The following is an 18,702-nucleotide window of genomic DNA, read 5'->3' as shown; positions in this document are numbered from 1 at the left end:
TCAGGAAGGTAGTATTAAAAAATTCACTGCATCATCTAGACTGAGGTACTTTAGAGGATGCCAGTTACATTCTTTGAGGGATGAGATGAATCTGAGTGGGTTAAAGTTTAGTTTTTTTATGTATTTGACGGTAGATGACAGGTTTAGTTTGGTATAGGTATTTTTTGAGTAGGAATGTTGGAGAGTGATCACTGAGGCTATCTGATAAGCAGCCTGTTAAATATGACTGGGGGCTCTTACTGACTAGTATCCAATCCAGGGTAGTGTGATTGGTGGAGTTTTTATTTATCCTGGTTGGTGACTGGACTAGTTGAGTGAAGCCATGAAGGTGTACATGATGGGTTGGATTGTTGCCAGAACAGGATTGCCAGTCAATATTGAAATCACCTAAGATGATAGTTTCTTGGGGGAGATGGTGGGTAGACCAGCTGAGGAGGTTTTCTAGGGAGGGATGTTTTGGCCAGGTGGGAAGTAGCATCCAATTATGTTGATGGTTTTTTTTTTGTTAATTTTGAGGTTGGTATATATTATTTCTTCATTGCCTATTTGTGGAGCTGATGATTTTAAGATCTGGATGTTTAGATGCTGTTTAAATATTATAGCTACACCACCTCCTTTTTTGTTTAGCTGGTGTACTCTTAGTATGCCGTAACCTGTAGGGAGTATTTGCTCACTGGTAATGTGAAGTTTTAGCCAGGTTTCTGTCAGGATGACTATATCTGGGGAGTACAAGTCTATGGTGGCATGGAGTTCATGGACTTTGTTGGATATACTTCTAATATTTAGGCATAGTAGAAGGAAGTCACTTGGCTTTCTATTGGCTGTAATATGGGAGAAGTTGTGGTTTCTAGTCTGATTATGAAGACTGGGGTTGGAGATGATAGGGCCAGGGTTGGGGTGGATGTCTCAACTTAGGGCTAGTTTTGATAAGCATGAGATTATTAGTTTTCTCAGTTTTTGAATGTGTTTGATAATAAGGGAAACTTTATGATTGTGCTATGTGGGTAATAGGTATGGTGGGGGTTACTATGTTAAGTTGTAGGGATGCTTTATGATTGAGTAATATAGTTGGTAGAATATGTGGGGGGTGCATAGGGATGGTTCTTGAGCTGATGGGAGGGGAGCTGAGTGTGGGTGAGACATGAGTGGTGGTGTGAGTAGTAGTACAGTGGTAGTGGTTGAGTGGGGGAATGATGGAGCTTTGGTAGGATGTAAGATATGCAAGGAGAGTGCATGAAGTGAGCATAGGAAAGGTATGCTTGTACATGTTAGTTGAGGAAGTGTGATAGTAGTGGGAAGATGGAGGAGGTAATGTTGGGTTAGTGCTGTGGTTGGCTATTAGAAAGATGGGAGGGGTTTGAGTGCAATAAAGGTGGGACCACTGGGGGCGGGAGGGAATAGGGGGCAGGGTGGGGAGCGAGGGGCTGGAAAACAATCACAAAGCAAAGACAAGTATGTGTTAAGAAACAATCACAATTGACCAAGGACTGCTCTGAAACTATAAGTCATTTCTGACTTTCTTAATTTCTCAGGTGGAAAAACAGGATAACCTTGTATCAATAGGCTACTGTGGTCATAGTTTAAATTTACAAACACACAGTATTGATCAGTTATGGATACTATTTGCTAACAGAAGGGAATAAGAGAAAGTGGAAGATGTGTGTGTGTGTGTGTGTGTGTGTGTGTGTGTGTGTGTGTGTGTGTGTGTGTGTGTGTGTGTGTGTGTGTGTGTGTGTGTGTGTGTGTGTGTGTGTGTGTGTGTGTGTGTGTGTGTGTGTGTGGTGGGGGGTGGCTGCTTACAACCAAAGCAGAGTGCTCTCCAGGGGAAAATGAATATTGGCTCAAACAGGTAGACACATACTCAAAGTTAACTGTAGCTGTTTGCAGACAGTTCAGACCTGGACTGCACTTTTCTTACTAGACTGTTACAGGTGGTACTGCAGTTGAAAACTTAAGAGTGGTGTTAGGTTCAAAGTTAACTGTAGCTGTTTGCAGACAGTTCAGACCCGCTTTTCTTACAAGACTGTTAAAGGTGGTACCGCAGTTGAAAACTTAAGAGTGGTGTTAGGTTCAAAGTTAACTGTAGCTGTTTGCAGACAGTTCAGACCCGGACTGCGCTTTTCTTACAAGACTGTTAAAGGTGGTACCGCAGTTGAAAACTTAAGAGTGGTGTTAGGTTCAAAGTTAACTGTAGCTGTTTTCAGACAGTTCAGACCCGGACTGCGCTTTTCTTACAAGACTGTTAAAGGTGGTACCACAGTTGAAAACTTAAGAGTGGTGTTAGGTTCAAAGTTAACTGCAGCTGTTTGCAGTCAGTTCAGACCTGGACTGCGATTTTCTTAAAAGACTGTTAAAGGTGGTACCACAGTTGAAAACTTAAGAGTGGTGTTAGGTTCAAAGTTAACTGTAGCTGTTTGCAGACAGTTCAGACCCGGACTGCACTTTTCTTACAAGACTGTTAAAGGTGGTACTGCAGTTGAAAACTTAAGAGTGGTGTTAGGTTCAAAGTTAACTGTAGCTGTTTGCAGACAGTTCAGACCCGGACTGCGCTTTTCTTACAAGACTGTTAAATGTGGTACCACAGTTGAAAACTTAAGAGTGGTGTTAGGTTCAAAGTTAACTGTAGCTGTTTGCAGACAGTTCAGACCCGGACTGCGCTTTTCTTACAAGACTGTTAAAGGTGGTACCGCAGTTGAAAACTTAAGAGTGGTGTTAGGTTGGAGAGACACTGAGCCTTCATGGGGCATGTAGCAGAGTGGATTGTAGTTTTATTGTAGATTGTAGATTATATATATATATATATATATATATATATATATATATATATATATATATATATATATATATATGCCTAATAATATAATACTCTTGTGCATGCTCACTTCTTCTAGCTTTTCCTGGTTAGGGGTCACCACAGCACATCACCTGTCCACTCATGAGTTGCCATCCCAGTGCCCAACCTTCCACAGAAGGCACACACACACACACACACACACACACACACACACACACACACACACACACACACACACGCGCCTAGGGCCAATTTAGAGTGTCCAATCCACCTACAGCATGTCTTTGGGATGTGGGAGGAAACCAGAGCACCTGGAGGAAACCCACACGACCACAGGGAGGACATGCAGACTCCAAACAGAAGGCACCCCAGCTGAGGATCAAACCGGGGTATCTCTTGCTGTGAGGTGACAATGCTAACTGCTGCACCACCGTGGCCACCCTTGTGTATGCTCACTAAGATCCTCCAATTGAAAGCCTATTAAAAGTAATGAAATCTAATAACAGCTTTGGTGACTCCCTTTTCTCTAACAGAATATCTACACTTTGGAACTCACTATCACAAGTGCTCCCATATTCAAACATCTGCTAAAAGATCACCTTGCCAACCTGTGGTTATGTGCCTGTTCCAATCCATTCTGATACTACATTCATTGCTCCTGTACTGCTCTCCTCTCATCCCCTGCTTTAATCCTAATTGCTTCATGTATTATTCATTACAATCCAAGACTAAAACTGCTCTTATATTCACCACCTAGTATCTCAGCTAACTCTTTATATCCCCTCCTATCTCTCACTTATTCCCTTCTTAACCTACTGTATCATAAGCTAGCAAACAGCATAGGAAACTCATTTGGCATAACCAATACTCAAATTGTGTAATAGTCACCCCAAGGCATATACATTTTCTTAACTAAATGTTATTTTCTTATCTTGGTTTAAAATGAAAACTTGTCATATGAAGATTTTACCACCTCGATGATTTTGTATAATCTCTGTCTTTATTGTTTAATACCACCGACATTGTTAATTTTATGCAACTGTATGTATATACATCATTGGAAATGTTCTCCCAGGCCTGCGCTGAAAATGGGTTTCTGGCCAAGTCAGACAGTCAAGGTAAACAAATGTAAAATAAAAATAAAAAAATAAATATCCAATATGCATTAATGTGTATAAAAGCTAAGTTACTTACAGCTCAGAAAAAATATTATTTAGAAAAAAAAATTATTTCAGAAACAATATTTTATTTACAGCTCAGAAAAAATGCCAGTGCTTTTCAGTAAAAAAAGAAAAGCTGTCATGACAGTTTTCACATTTACAACCCCAAAACATGTTTATTCAATGAAAACCAGTTGAAAAAACAAACCAAAATAGTGAACAAAGTAAACTAGTAATACATAAAGGTGTGCAGGTGTGTGCATGAGTGTGCATGAGCATGCACCAGTATGTTAAATGGGGTAGTTACAGCAATACTTCATGGCAATAGCGGCATGAAAAAATGTGTGTTTTGAATACACCTTTTAAATCTTTTAATGCAAGAGTTTACTAAATCTAATCAAAACAGAATTGAGGTTAAAGTAACTAAACATATATATATATATTTATGCACATATTAAACATCATTTTTTTATTTTTAGTACATAAAAATATTTATTGAAAAAATTCCCTAAAAAAACCTTTACAGATTGTTTTACAGAATTCTTAATAGAGCAATAGTAGTTAAGTCCTGGTTTTCTAAATGCATTTAATTTCAACTGCCAGCATAATTCTTTTTTCTCCAAAACACCATTGACTTCAAACTCATCCATTTCCACACAGTGAAGAATGTTAAATTTAAAACCAGAATATCTGGGGGTGTTCTAATAAGTGTTTGGATAAGGCGTTCTTCTGGCATTTACTTCTGATGACAGAAAGATGATCTGAGATCCTCCTTTTCAGTTTATTCATAGTCTCACCCACATAAAATGCAGGACAGTCATTATCCATGGCCCTATATAAAACCTTTTTCAGTATTACAGTTGCCACTTTCTGAAATTTTCACTATCTTTTAAGATGGGGCACTCAAAGGAGTCGTACTCCATCAATTACTCACAAAAAGTGAGGATAGATGGCTCACAGATTTTAGTGCTCATGTCATCCTTGTGTTTCTTCTTTTTTTTTCTTTTCCACATAACTATGCATGATTCTGCTCTTTTTATATATAAAAGTAGGGTGAGGGTGATCTCCTAAAACCCTTACAAGCTGCTGACTGTCAGTGAGGATGGCCCAGGTCTCCTTAATAATGGGTTTAAGTGTATTGAAATCACTGGTGTAAGTTAGAATGCAATTGTCCTTACTTTTCTTTTCTTTTGAGCTACGGTGGCCTCTTTGCATAATTCTACTAAAAGGCCTATTCCACATAGGGTCATTGTTAGGTTTAGAACCTCTAATGGGATCCAGGACCATATGTAACATGTTTGATTCATATTCTCTGGTTAAGAAATAATTTTCAAGATCTTTCATATTTTTGAGGAAAGGGGCCAAATCCGTGGTAACGCTTGTTAATCTGTAGCCTTGCAATTTTATTACTTTGTGCTTAGTTTTTACTGGCTGCATATTGTCTCTGTGAAGTAAGTAGTTCGCTCTTGTTGGTTTCCTGCATGCTACTAATTACTTTTCCTCTGTCTTTATCAGTACTGACAGTCATATCAAGGAGCTGCACTGAGTCCGAGCTGATAGAAGTGGTAAATTTAAGAAAGTAGCTGGAGTTACTGATGTAATGGATAAATTCAGTGAGCTTAGATTTCACACCTTGCCAGACTATGACTACATTGTCAATAAAGCAAAAGTAGCTGGTCCTAAATCTCTAGTATTCACTTTGCAGTACAAATTCCTCCTCCCACTTGCCTAAGGCTACATTGGCCAGGCTAGGGGCCATAGCCACACCCATGGCTATCCCCCTCATCTGTTTGTAAACCTGACCATTGAAACTGAAAAAATTGTAACTCAACACTAAGTTTGTTAGCTTTCCCAAGCATTCAGTTTGCCCTTGTGTAGCATTGTTATTTCTGCTATAAGCCCCTGTAGCTGCTTCAATATAGTACGTGTGGTAACACAGCGTACATGTCTTCAGCATTAATAGTTACCAATATGCTCCCAATAAACTGAGATTGCAAATACTTGGAAAGATATAAATTCTAAATGAGAATAATGTCTGCCTCCTTACCCCCCCAAAAAAAAACAACCCCCCCCAAAAGTTACCGTGCCCTTTTGATCTTAGATTGGAATGAAAATAAAATCACAAATGGCCATAGCCATTCATTAAACACATAAGCATTTGGGGAGGAAACCAGAGAACCTGAATAAAACCTACATACATACAGGAAATACATGAGAACTACATGCAGAATGAATCACAACCAAAAACTTAACAAGAGAACCAATTTCTGTGACAGGACAACTCTACTCTTTGCATGACTTTGCCAGTGATCAGTTAATTTCACACTCATTTTGCTCAGACCACCACAGTCCAACAAACAGTCCACATACCCAGCATTTAAAGCCACGTTTATTTACTGTATAACCTATATCATATTGTAATAAAACAAACATAATAATAATTGCCCAGAATAATTTAGCATGTGAGCTCATGCACGCAAACATACATAAACACACACACACACACACACACACACACACACACACACACACACACACACACACACACACACACACATGTAAGTGTGACTATCAATTATCGCCACTTGTACAACTGACTATATTCCTCATATGTTTCTGACTGTGATTAAATTAATAAATAAATACATAAATAGCTGCCACCAAGAAGTGTATTTTCTTAGCCACTGCTGTTAGAACACAATGTGCAACCCACCGCAGCCCTCCAACTAAACTCTCAACCTCTTAGCTCAAGAATCAAGGAAAATACCTCTCAACCTTTTTACTTATCTCAAGAATCAATGAGAAAAATAAAAAAATAATATGGGACAAAGAATCAAAATCAAGGAGAAGTACAGCTCTTACATATTTAGAAAGTTGCTAGAATATCAGGCCTTTCATTAGCATGCTTTTTCTGAAGGATCATAAGTTTGAAACTCAAATGTCTGATGTTATTTACAGGCTGCAATCCTCAATGTATTACCAGGAAAAAAAAAAACTTTATGTGGAAAAGACCAAAACATACAGCAAAAAATCAAGAACATTCTACAAAATCATGGATAGTTCAGAGCATCTATGTCCATGTCACACACACACACACACACACACACACACACACACACACACACACACACACACACACACACACACACACACACACACGCACACGCGCACACGCGCACACACACACATACACGTGCGCACACACACACACACACACACACACACACACACGACCACCAATTACAACTATTTGTATCACTGTAACTGGACTCCTTGGTTGTTTGAAACCTATTGCGTTTATATTCTTATAACATTATTAGAATAATAGGCTTTGCATTAGTGAGCTTTTTTCTGAAGGCTATGTCTGAAACTGAAATGTATGTCATTATTTACAGACCGCAATCTTTTGCCAGGAAAAAAAAAAAAAAAACAGCCTTTACAAGAAATGGACCAAAATATGAAGAAAAAATCAGACATTCTGCAAAATTTGTTGAGAGTATCAATGACTCACAATACAGACACACACATGCGCACATACACAAACATACACCCATTCACAGACACACACACGACAATTATAGCCACTTGTATGATTATGACTGTACATCTCAGATGTGTGGTTATAATCAAATGAATGAACAGATATGTAAATAACTGCCACATGGGAAATTATCTTCTCATTTCACTGCTGTCAGAATACACTGAGTAATCAGCTTCAACCCCCTCCCCCCAACACACACACCGCTCAACCTCTTAGTTCGTGCATAAAGGAGAAAGCCAAAAAAATAATGGTGGACAAAGGACCAAAAAACATCTATTGCCCTTATATAATTTGAAAGTTTCTAGAGTAACAGTTTGCTTTTGCATGCTTTTTCTGAAGGTGATTATGTCTGAAACTCCAATGTCAGTTATTATTTACTGACTGCAATCCTCACTGATTTACACAAACTTTATAAGGAATAGACCGAAAGAGAGGCAAAAATGCAGGCACAGTCTACAAAACCAGGAACAACTGGGAGCATTTATGCCCCCAGCACACACACACATACATGAGCTCACACACACACATACACACGCACACACACAGATGTGGCAATCAGTTAGAGTCACTTGCATGATTGTAGACCTCAGTGGTTAAACTATTGCCTTTATATACGTAGAACGTTGCTAGAATAGCAGGCTTTGCAGCTATTGGCTTTATATACTTAGGTCTTAGAATAACAGGTTTTGCATCAGGATGCTTTTTCAAAGGCTAATAAGTTTTTAAACTGAAATGTCTGTCATTATTTAGTAACTGCACTTCTCAGTAATTTGCAATAAAGTCATACATTTTATAAGAAACCTTCCAAAATAAGAGGCAAAGGGCCTGATTTCAAAAACACACGCTCCTGTAGTCATTTGCTTTTGGCTGCCTCAATCACCTGTGGGCAGCCTGATGCAATAGAAAGGTCTTTTTGCTGCTTCTCAGTACAGCCTGGTGAGACACTTGAACGCTGAGCAAAGTTTCTGTCATTGTCTGCTCAGCATCAAAAGGTGTAATAAGGCATAGTTGCCTTATTAACCATCCTAAAGATGTGGATTGTGCAGAGTGAGCTGATTTGTTTTATTACTATGATCTCACACTTCCTTGGAGCACATGCAAGGAGTTAGTTCCAAGCATCAGAAAGAAAACAGTCAGAAAGTTGACTATTATTTTTAATTTAAAACATACTTGACTTTCTAACTTTAAATGCTGTCCAGTATTCTTTCTGTTTTCATTTTTAGTTGGGGTGGCTGTGGCCCCAACAGCTAGTACCACAACCCTTCACTGCGTATTTCTGCATTTCTAAAGAAATGTTTTCTTTTTGTGATCAGAATCAGATTGCTTTATTTTTTGGTTAATAAGGCTGATTTTATGGTATGTGTGCATAGCACTGTTGCAGAAAGCAAGCTTGATGATTTTATGCTAGACAGTGAAATGAATATTGCGACGGCCTCAGTGGTAGAAAACAAAAGAAATGCAAAGATCCTTTTAGGATAACAACAAGCTATTAATTAATCATTTGCTTGATTGACTGATTAATTAAGTAATTAATACATTCATTCATTCATTCATTCATTCATTTTGTTTGTTAACTGGTAAGTGCAGTGGTCCAACGACCTTTTGCAGCTGCAACCCAGACCTGATGGCACATACAGCAACTCAGTATTAAGAGCTGTTGATGTAGCATGGGAGATTGAAACTGCATAGTACAAGACAGGGCTGAAAATTGATGTAAGCAAGCAGAAAGAAACTGAAATGTATAAAACTTGGGCTGTAGTAATGAGTCTACGTTTCAATACTTTGTGCCTCTGATATTGCCAGAATAAAAGGCAGTAAATTCCCCAAAGACATCAGGTTTTTTTTATGGCGACATCAAATGAGGTGCTGTGAACATCACAGCTGGAGCCTGCTGTGAGACTCAGTAGAGAAACTGAATAGCACACTTCAAAAAGTCAGATACTGCACTACATTAAACAAGCTCTTTGATGTCATTTTCCAGTAGTTACAAGCTCAGGTAACTTGATACGTAATGTTAGGCTTTCAATATATGTATTGTACCTTTTTTATACCACATAAGGAAAAGCAGGATTAAAGTAAGTTTTACTGTACATTTAAATGGCCCTGGAACACATTATTTTGTAGTTATCTTATTATGTTTAGTTATACAACTGAAAACCATTTACAATAATAAATTATCAACAAAACAGTCATTGAGATTAACATAATATAACATAAACCATAATCAGATACATAATTTATGTACACAACAGCTGCCTTTTGCTGTAGTAATCAAGGTTTACATTTTAGCTGCAGAAATAACTTCATTATATAAAAAATGTATGCAATGTTTTAGAAGTATGTTTTAATTGTGACAATTTATAAACAAGGCACTCTGTATTAAGGTAAGCAAAACAGCTTACTCCAGAGGAAAAAAAGAGAATACAAAAAATAAATAACTACTTTATCAGATTACACAAGACAATGACACTAGAAAGAGACAGCTTGAAATCCACTCTGAGTTTATTTTTTTTTTAAAACAAGTTTATTGTTTTAACATACAAAATAAACATCATAACAATCTTATACAAGCAATTGAAATATAAATAGTTATAACATTCAATAAAATAACCAAAGTATTTACAGAGACATCCACTACAAATCAAATCAATTGATTAAACTGTAATGTCTTACTATTGAAACTAAGATTTTTTTAACAGATTTTGTAAAGTATCCCATATAATATAGTAAGACGTTTTTCTAGTAGTCCTTGATTTTATTGTCATCAATTCCATATGACACACTTCAGTCATAACATTTTTAAATTCATTAAACGAAGCAGGAGTATCTGAAATCCAATTTCTGGTTATTATTTTTCTAGCCACTGCTAGAATAGACCATAATAAGGGAAGTTTAACTTTTTTAACATTTATAGGAACAGGAGTGTTAAATAATATAAGTGATTTAGAAATAATGAAATTATCTGTGAAAAGGGCCTGCAAAAAATCATTGATTCATTTCCAATATTCCTTCAATTTTACACAGTCATAAAACATATGTGCCCAATCAGCATTTATTTCTACATTACATCTTTTACATAAGATGTCTTTATTATTTATTTTATTCATCATTAAAGGTGTATAGAAAGATCTATGTAAAAATTTCCAAGTAAAAAGTCTCCAATTAATGGAAGAAGTAGTTTTATACGCAGATTCCAATATATATTGTTTATCTTGTTTTTTAGGTGATTCACCATTAATGGAAATGAAATAATTCCAATAGGTATCTGAACTGTAATGAGTTTCTTCTCTAATAATTTTATGTATGTGTGAGAGCTTACTTTTATCAGAAACTCTATGTTGTAAGTTTAATATCAAGTAATCAATCAGAATTGGAACAGATTCTTTAACTGTTAAAGACATTAAATCAATTTTATTAATAAGATGTTGTCTAAAAGTCTGAATCTCTAACCAACATGAATCTCTCAAATCAAATTCTTGCTTTAAGAAGTCTAGATTTTTAACTTTATTATCAGACAGCAACTAATACCAATATTTTAAATCATTCTCTGTGACTAAAAGAGTACTTTCAGAGGTGGTTGACAAAAGAACACCTTGTGTATACATTATAGGAAATAGGATAAAATTCCATTCCTTATACTTAGGATGCATAAGTATAAAATTACGATAACTGATAATAATGTTTAATGGATAACTAACTATATATTTTGGTGTGATAGATGAAGTACAAAATTCTTTTAGTAACCATAACATGGGATTATTTACAATAGTATTTTTATGTACTAAAGAAATTTTCATGAAGTGAATGCTAATTAGTTCCCAGTAATCTTTCCATCTTGCAACATATGACTGATCTATTAACAAAGTAATAACTTTTATAATAGACGAGATAGTATATAAATTAAAGTCTGGAAATGAAATGCCCCCTTGAGACCAGCTATTAGTATGTTTCTTTAATGCAATCCTAGGTCTAATAGGTGCCCATAAGAAATTTAACATTAATGTATTCAATTTCTTAATAATTATTTTTGTAGGTGGGAGTATTATTGATTGTATTAAATATAATATCTTAGGGAATATTATCATTTTAATAATTGTGAGTCTCTCTTCCATGGTAAAAAACATATTGTTCCAGCTATTGAAAAGATTTTGTATATTAAGAAGACAGGTACTATAATTATTATGTATGATAGTTTTAATATCTTTAGATAATATTATACCTAAGTAAGTTATCTGAGCTGAGTTGGGTATATATTTGTTAAAATCACTAATGAGGACATTTTTTCGTGTATATATATTGGTAATATTTTAGTTTTTTCTTCATTAAATATCAAACCAGAGATATTTTTAAAGTCCAACATTTTATCAAATAAGGATTGCATAGAAGAGTTAGTTCCTGATGACGTAATTAGAACATCATCTGCAAAAAGTTGAATTTTAGATATTGTATTTTCATCTATATCAAATCCTTCTATATCAGTACTGTTTCTAATCAAATTAGCCCAAGGCTCCATAATTAAAGTAAATAATAGTGGAGAGAGTGGACACCCTTGTTTTGTACCTTTTAAAATGGGTATTTTTTGTGAGACATATGTTCCTATCTTAATATAAGCCAATGTTCCTTTATATAGATGTTCTATTAGATTTACAAATGCATCAGAAAAATTTGTGCACTTCAGTAAGATAAACAAGTAGTCCCAACTTACTGAATCAAATGCTGAACTTATATCAAGACTAATAAGTGTTAAATCTTTCTTTTTCCTGTTTGCAAAATCAATTAATGTTAAAGTTCTCCTAATATTATCAAAAGTATTTCTATTTATAATAAAGCCTGTCTGATCTATATCTATTATGCCTGGGATGATTGTCTTTAATCTATCAGCAAAAATACTCATAAACATTTTATAGTCAACATTAAGTAATGAAATAGGTCTATATGAAGTGCATCTGGTTGGGTCTTTATTGGGTTTTAAAATTGGTGAAATAAATGTGTATTGCCAAGATGGGGGAGTTGTTAACTCATTTTGAGCCAGAATAAAAACCTTATGTATTAATGAATAAGTACTTTTAGGAAAAGTTTTATAAATCTCTGGTATAATACCATCATTACCTGGTGCTTTGTTTGATTTAAGTTTGTTTATTTGTGTAATAACCTCTGTATACGAAATATTTTTATCCATTATTTTAGTCTGTTGTTTGTTAAGTTTTTTGTTCATGTTTGTAGTTATAAATTCCTTTATTTTATCTTTAGGATCCATGTTAATGTTATTATGATTAATTTTGTGATAGTGATTTCTAAATTCATCTAAAATTTCTGGTAAACTTGAAACTTTCTTCTTTTCCCTGAGAGACAATTTCTTTGATATGATTTTGCTTATTCAACCTTTTTGTTTTATTTTTAAGTCTATGTAAGTATTTGGGAGTTATTGAGTAGGACAAAAACTTATATTTCTCTAATGTTATTTTGACTTTATGGGATAAAATTTCTTTGTATTTCTCATTTAATTTATTTATTTCCTCAATGACTTTTTTTGTCCATAATATTATCTTTATTATTATGTTTGCATGAGTCTAATTTGTTTTGAATATCTAGTAATTCCTTGTCCCAAGATTTCCTTTTATTATTATACCATCTGATACTTTGTCCATATAAATATGATTTTAAAGCATCCCAAATGTAAACAATGGAGACATCAGGTGTAGTGTTTAAGTCTAAGAAATGTTGCACTTCTGAAAGTATATAATCTTTATAGTCTTTTAGTTGAGTTAAGTATGCTGGTATTCTTTTGATCTGAACATTATAAGTACTTTTTACCATAAATTCAAAGACAATTGAATTATGATCTGATATAGGACATTAAATGATTTTGGAATTGATTAAATCTGATACCATCTGGTTAGAAATAAAGACTCTATCTATTGTTGAATAAGTTTTATATCTGTTAGAAAAAACAGTGTATGGTAATGATTTTGAATCTATCTGATTATTAATATCATTCAAATGATATAAATTAATAAAATCTTTTAAATGTTTTGCATTGGATGTAATTTTCCTTTTTCCTATAGTAGAAGTATCTTTTTCATGTAGGATACAATTAAAGTCACCTGCTAAAATAATATCTCCTATAGAGAATGATATGATCTGATTGAGATGTTGTTTCATTGTATTAATGCCAATTCCTGGTATCCAATATACATTGATTAATGTGTATATCTTCCCGTTAATCTTTATTGTAACCATACAAAACATTCCTTTATCATCTTTATAAGACTTTATAGTTTCAGGTATGGGCATACTTTTATTCCATAAAATAGCCACTCCTCTTTTCTTTTGTGTGTGTTCTGAACTAACCAAGACTGAATATTTATTAGTGGCTAACTTATCTATATCCTTTTCCAGGAAATGTGTTTCTTGAAGGAATATTAAGTTGGCTCTATGTAAATTAATATATCTCGTTAAACATGCCCTTTTACATGGGTTATTTAATCCATTAATGTTTAAAGAAATTCCTTTTAGAGATATCATTTAGATTTTATAAACATATAAGACATATAATCAGAATAACAATTAACAAAATATGTGTTATTATATCTCCTCCTTTAGGTGTTCCATTGATTATAACTGTATTTAATGAAAATCTTATGGAATTTTGTGTAAGTTTCACTTTAGTTCGTAGTGACAATGGATTCATAAAATGTGATGTGGATGTCAGAACTATATACATACAACAATAATCAGGTGAAAATAATGTTAGGATTAAACATTGCACCCAGCCTGAGTTGAAAACTCCAACTTCGATAGCACATACCACTCAAGTTATCCCCCCATCCTAAGCAGCAGTACCTCAGCTGCCACCAAATTAATTCAATACTAACTATTATTAACTAAAGTTAACCTCATTTAATTAGATTATCTATTATGACAAAGCTAAACAATTTATAAATGAGCTTCATATAAATAAATAAGAACATTTAGAAACAGCTCATATTACTATGTACATCTATTCTGTATAATACACTCATAATCAAAATAGCATTCTAACAGTCTTGATAATGGGAACAGAGAAGAGAGAGAGAAAGAGAGAAAAAAAAAAGGGAGCATACCCATATGTTATTTTATTAAAAGTTTGTAAGAATAAGTTCTTATATTCATTTGAATTCAATATCTTAGACTATTATGGTTCAGACATTACATATGTTAGTGTATTCCTACTTTCTGCCATAGAAATGCAGTTAACAGTTTTGAAAACTTTCAATTACTTGCACCAAAAGCTTTCCTCTCATACTTATTATTGCCAATTAAATAAAATATTCATTCTCATACATAAGTTAAAAAATCATACTGCACAGCAATGTTAATTCCTAGTTATACATGAATCATTGTGATGAAAGCCATCTGTATTTTATATATCTGAACTGCAGCTTTAAAATACGTCACCTGACAATTTCTTCTTATATATAATCATAAAGATACTTGTGTTTGTCAGTTAGTCAAAGCAAATGATTTATAACATTATATATGTTTAAATCATAAGTATTTATATATATTAATGTGCTGCAGTCATGTAAGCTTTCAAGAACAAGTGTATATGTGTTTCACATTCTATTCCTTCTAAAATGTCTCACTTGTTTACTATGACATACTAAGTCATTTAAAATCATTATAACTTTTATATTTTATGAATTACATCTTAAATAAATAAGTTGTTATAAGAAATAACTCACATTTAGATGTCTTAAAGTTCGTTTTTCATCACAAAGTCGCATTTACAGCAATTCTACTTCCTGAAACAGTATTCTTCTTGAATCTGCGGTGTCAGCGTGGAATCAGGGGTCAAAGTTCAAATTGGCTGCTTTCAGCTTCTCTGCATGTGTTCTGAGTGTTGAAGCTTTAAAAACAACTCGAGGACACTATTCACGAGGAAACCCACATCCCAGATTGTCTCCCATAACATTTTGGCGGGAATTTTAGTAAAAGCAAGTGACTGACATTCATTTAGTAGCACAAATGAATCTAAACAGTGTAAAACCTTCGCAAAGTATTTTACAAGCCATTACAGTCTCTATGACAGTGAAACCAAGTCTACAAATATTTAACATATTATACAACTTATTTTTATATGCCCCAGTTCATTTTCTCATACAGATCTTATTATATACATAAATTAGTATTATCAAAAGCATATAATTGTATATATAATAGAGAGAGAGAAAAAAAGAGAGAAAGAAGAGAAAGAGAAAAAAAAGAAAGAGAGAGAGAAGAAAGTAAGAAAAAAAAGAAAAGAAGCTACAAAGAGTATTTACAAAGATATATTACTTGCTGTTTGTTTTAATAATGTTAAACATGTGACTTATAACATACTACTATTTTAGTTCTAATTATTTGCAATTATATCATGACATATTATTTAAAATCATATATAAGCAATTAAGTCATTGTATATTATTTAGCAATAGTGTTTAAACAGCATAAATAATTTTAAAGAGCTAATAAGTTATTATTTCACTTATTCCATATTTTTCATCAGACTTCTCTCCCAGCCCTCCCCCACCCCTCAGTGAATGCATAGTTTAGAAAGAATGCCATTATTTAAAACAAGAAGAGAAAGGAAATGTATCAAATTACTAACCTTAGGTCTCTTTATCACAAAGAGAAACAAGTTGATTCATAGCATGTTATTTGTTCCTCAGAAAGTTTGATTATTATAAAACAAAACAGTTCCTTGAACACAAAAAAGTAACTTTGAATAAATCTTTAAAACATTTGTGGCTTTCTGAAAATGAAGTAACTGTAATTGAAGAGTTCAAAAGAAAAAAATATAGAACATGTCATTTGTTTTTTAGTCTTTTTTGTTTCTCCGAAGTCTTCCAAGAAGTTCCTGTTGCCATCCTCTTTAGCGAAGGACTAGCCCATTCCATTTCTTCTATTTTATCTAATATTTTATTTTTTTTTTATATACAGCAAAGCAGAGTCCAAGTCTTCAAAAATTCTAGGGCCATCAGGTAAAAAGATTTTTAGTTTGGCAGGAAACAAAAGGTAAGTTTTGAACTGTGCTTTCTTAAGCTCTCTTATTAATGGCAAAAAAGCTTTTCTTTTAGTTATTACCAAGGAAGAATAGTCATTGTCAAAACGCACAGTTGCCTCATTAATTTTTATAGGTGCTTTAGCCCATGCAGCCTTTAATACCATCTCCTTGTCATAAGATGATAAAAATCTTACAATAACAGATCTAGGAAACTTTTTATTAGTGTTAATGTTAGATAAAGACCTATGGGCTCTTTCAATACCAAAAGAAAATGCTTCTGACAGATCTAAAGTTTTAGGGAGCCAAGTATTTAGAAAGGAAGTAATGTTGTTACCTTCTATATTTTCTGGCAGTCCAAAAATCCTAATATTATTGCGTCTGGATCTGTTTTCCAGGTCATCAAGTTTGGATTGTAGCTGTGTGTTCTGTTTCAGTAAAAATTCAATGTTACTTTCTTCTTCCTGGATTCTGTTGTCCATAACATGTCTCTTCAATACCTGTAATCTGAGCTTTCTGATGTTGCAAGTCTTGAAGTAACAAATCCATTTGTTTTGTAGTTTTTTCTATAAAGTTATCAATTTTAGTACCCAGTCTGTCCAGTTTAGTTATTAGTTGTTGGATTGTTAATAGTAAAGACTGAAGCTCTTTCTTGATGCTGGAATCTTGACTGTTAGCCTTACTGGAACTCATTCTGAAGAGAGGTGATGAAAGAGAAATTTCAAAGATGATTTCTGACAGGAAAATTATTTAAATTTTCTTTCTTTTTTTGATATTATTCAAGATACTGATATTCCAAACGTATTCAGAAAGAAAATTATTACATTAGCTGATTTTTAAAGTAATTATTTCCTGTCAGAGCAGTTATGTTGGTGGAGCTGAAGAAATCTGCTGCTATCCTGTGTTCATCCTTGGCCACGCCCCTCCCATCCACTCTGAGTTTAGAAGACCTCAACTCAGACATTTATGTAAGCCATGATAATAAACATAACATGAAAAAAATACATAACAGCATAATACATAGTTAAGGATAAGATATTTTATGATATGGTTTATAGAAAAATAGATTACCTTTCACACCTCAATAAGCCAAGTATAAAATGAAATCAGAATCCCCTGCCTGAATACCAGTGTTAGAGTTATAAAAAGCACTTTTAAATGTGTTTTGGGGGAAGAGAGGCCGTCTCCTACTCTGCATGCTTGAACTGTGGCTCTGTAGCGCTTGACTTAAACACAACAATGAAAATTCCATAACTCGCAGGAAACAGTACATTTGCTGTTTTTACAAACTTCTGATGGAGCAATCACTGTTGGTCAGTTTGACTCACCTAGCTTTCTTTCGTTTTTTTTTTGTCTTTTATCCAAAATAATAAAAATGATCATGCACCCTTTTCCAGTATGACATGGGATACAAAGACAAGTAATAATGGTGTGTGTGTGTGTGTGTGTGTGTGTGTGTGTGTGTGTGTGTGTGTGTGTGTGTGTGTGTGTGTGTGTGTGTGTGTGTGTGCGTGTAGTTTTAGTTTACAGCTGCCTTCAATCAGTTGAATCATACAAATATCATGAAATGTAATGTCTAATAAATAAAAATAGATTTATTGCAAAATTAAAAAAAAAATACAGTAGAGAAGCAGGCATGTATTTTCTGATTGCATTTGGAAATAATTTCAAAATGTACTAGCTAACAGAAAAGCATATAAAATTGTTAGTAACATTAATATGTGGGTCTGATACAGAATTACTTTTGCATCTGATACTTAGTTAAAGGTAATAACTTGTTCAGCTACATTCTCATTGACATAACCTGAGCGCAACTGACATTCTTAATCAACTTTGGTCATCACTTCTTAAATGTGAAGTATCTACTTTTGTTGTGGATTGGGTCATGCTAATATAAGGCCACTATACCAAATGCTGTTCAGGAAAATAAAATGAACTGAAATGCATTCCACCAAAAGTATAGGGTCACTGTTGAACCTATAGCTCCATAAATAAAGTAATCAAGGTCATCTGAGACCTCAAAAATGGTATATGCTCAAACCAGCATATCATTTTGTAAGACTGGTGACATTTTGGTGATATGAATTGGTGAAAGTCATTGACAACTTTAATTTTAACTTATTGCAGTACTGCCCACCTTTATATATAAATTCAACCAGTCTAACATAGATTCCATATACATTAA

Source organism: Protopterus annectens, chromosome 10.part0 (genome assembly GCF_019279795.1).
Source record: "Protopterus annectens isolate FY-2018-M chromosome 10.part0, PAN1.0, whole genome shotgun sequence".
Lineage (NCBI taxonomy): Eukaryota > Metazoa > Chordata > Ceratodontiformes > Protopteridae > Protopterus > Protopterus annectens.
The sequence above is the reverse complement of the archived record's forward strand: the minus strand, read 5'-3'. Positions refer to the sequence as shown.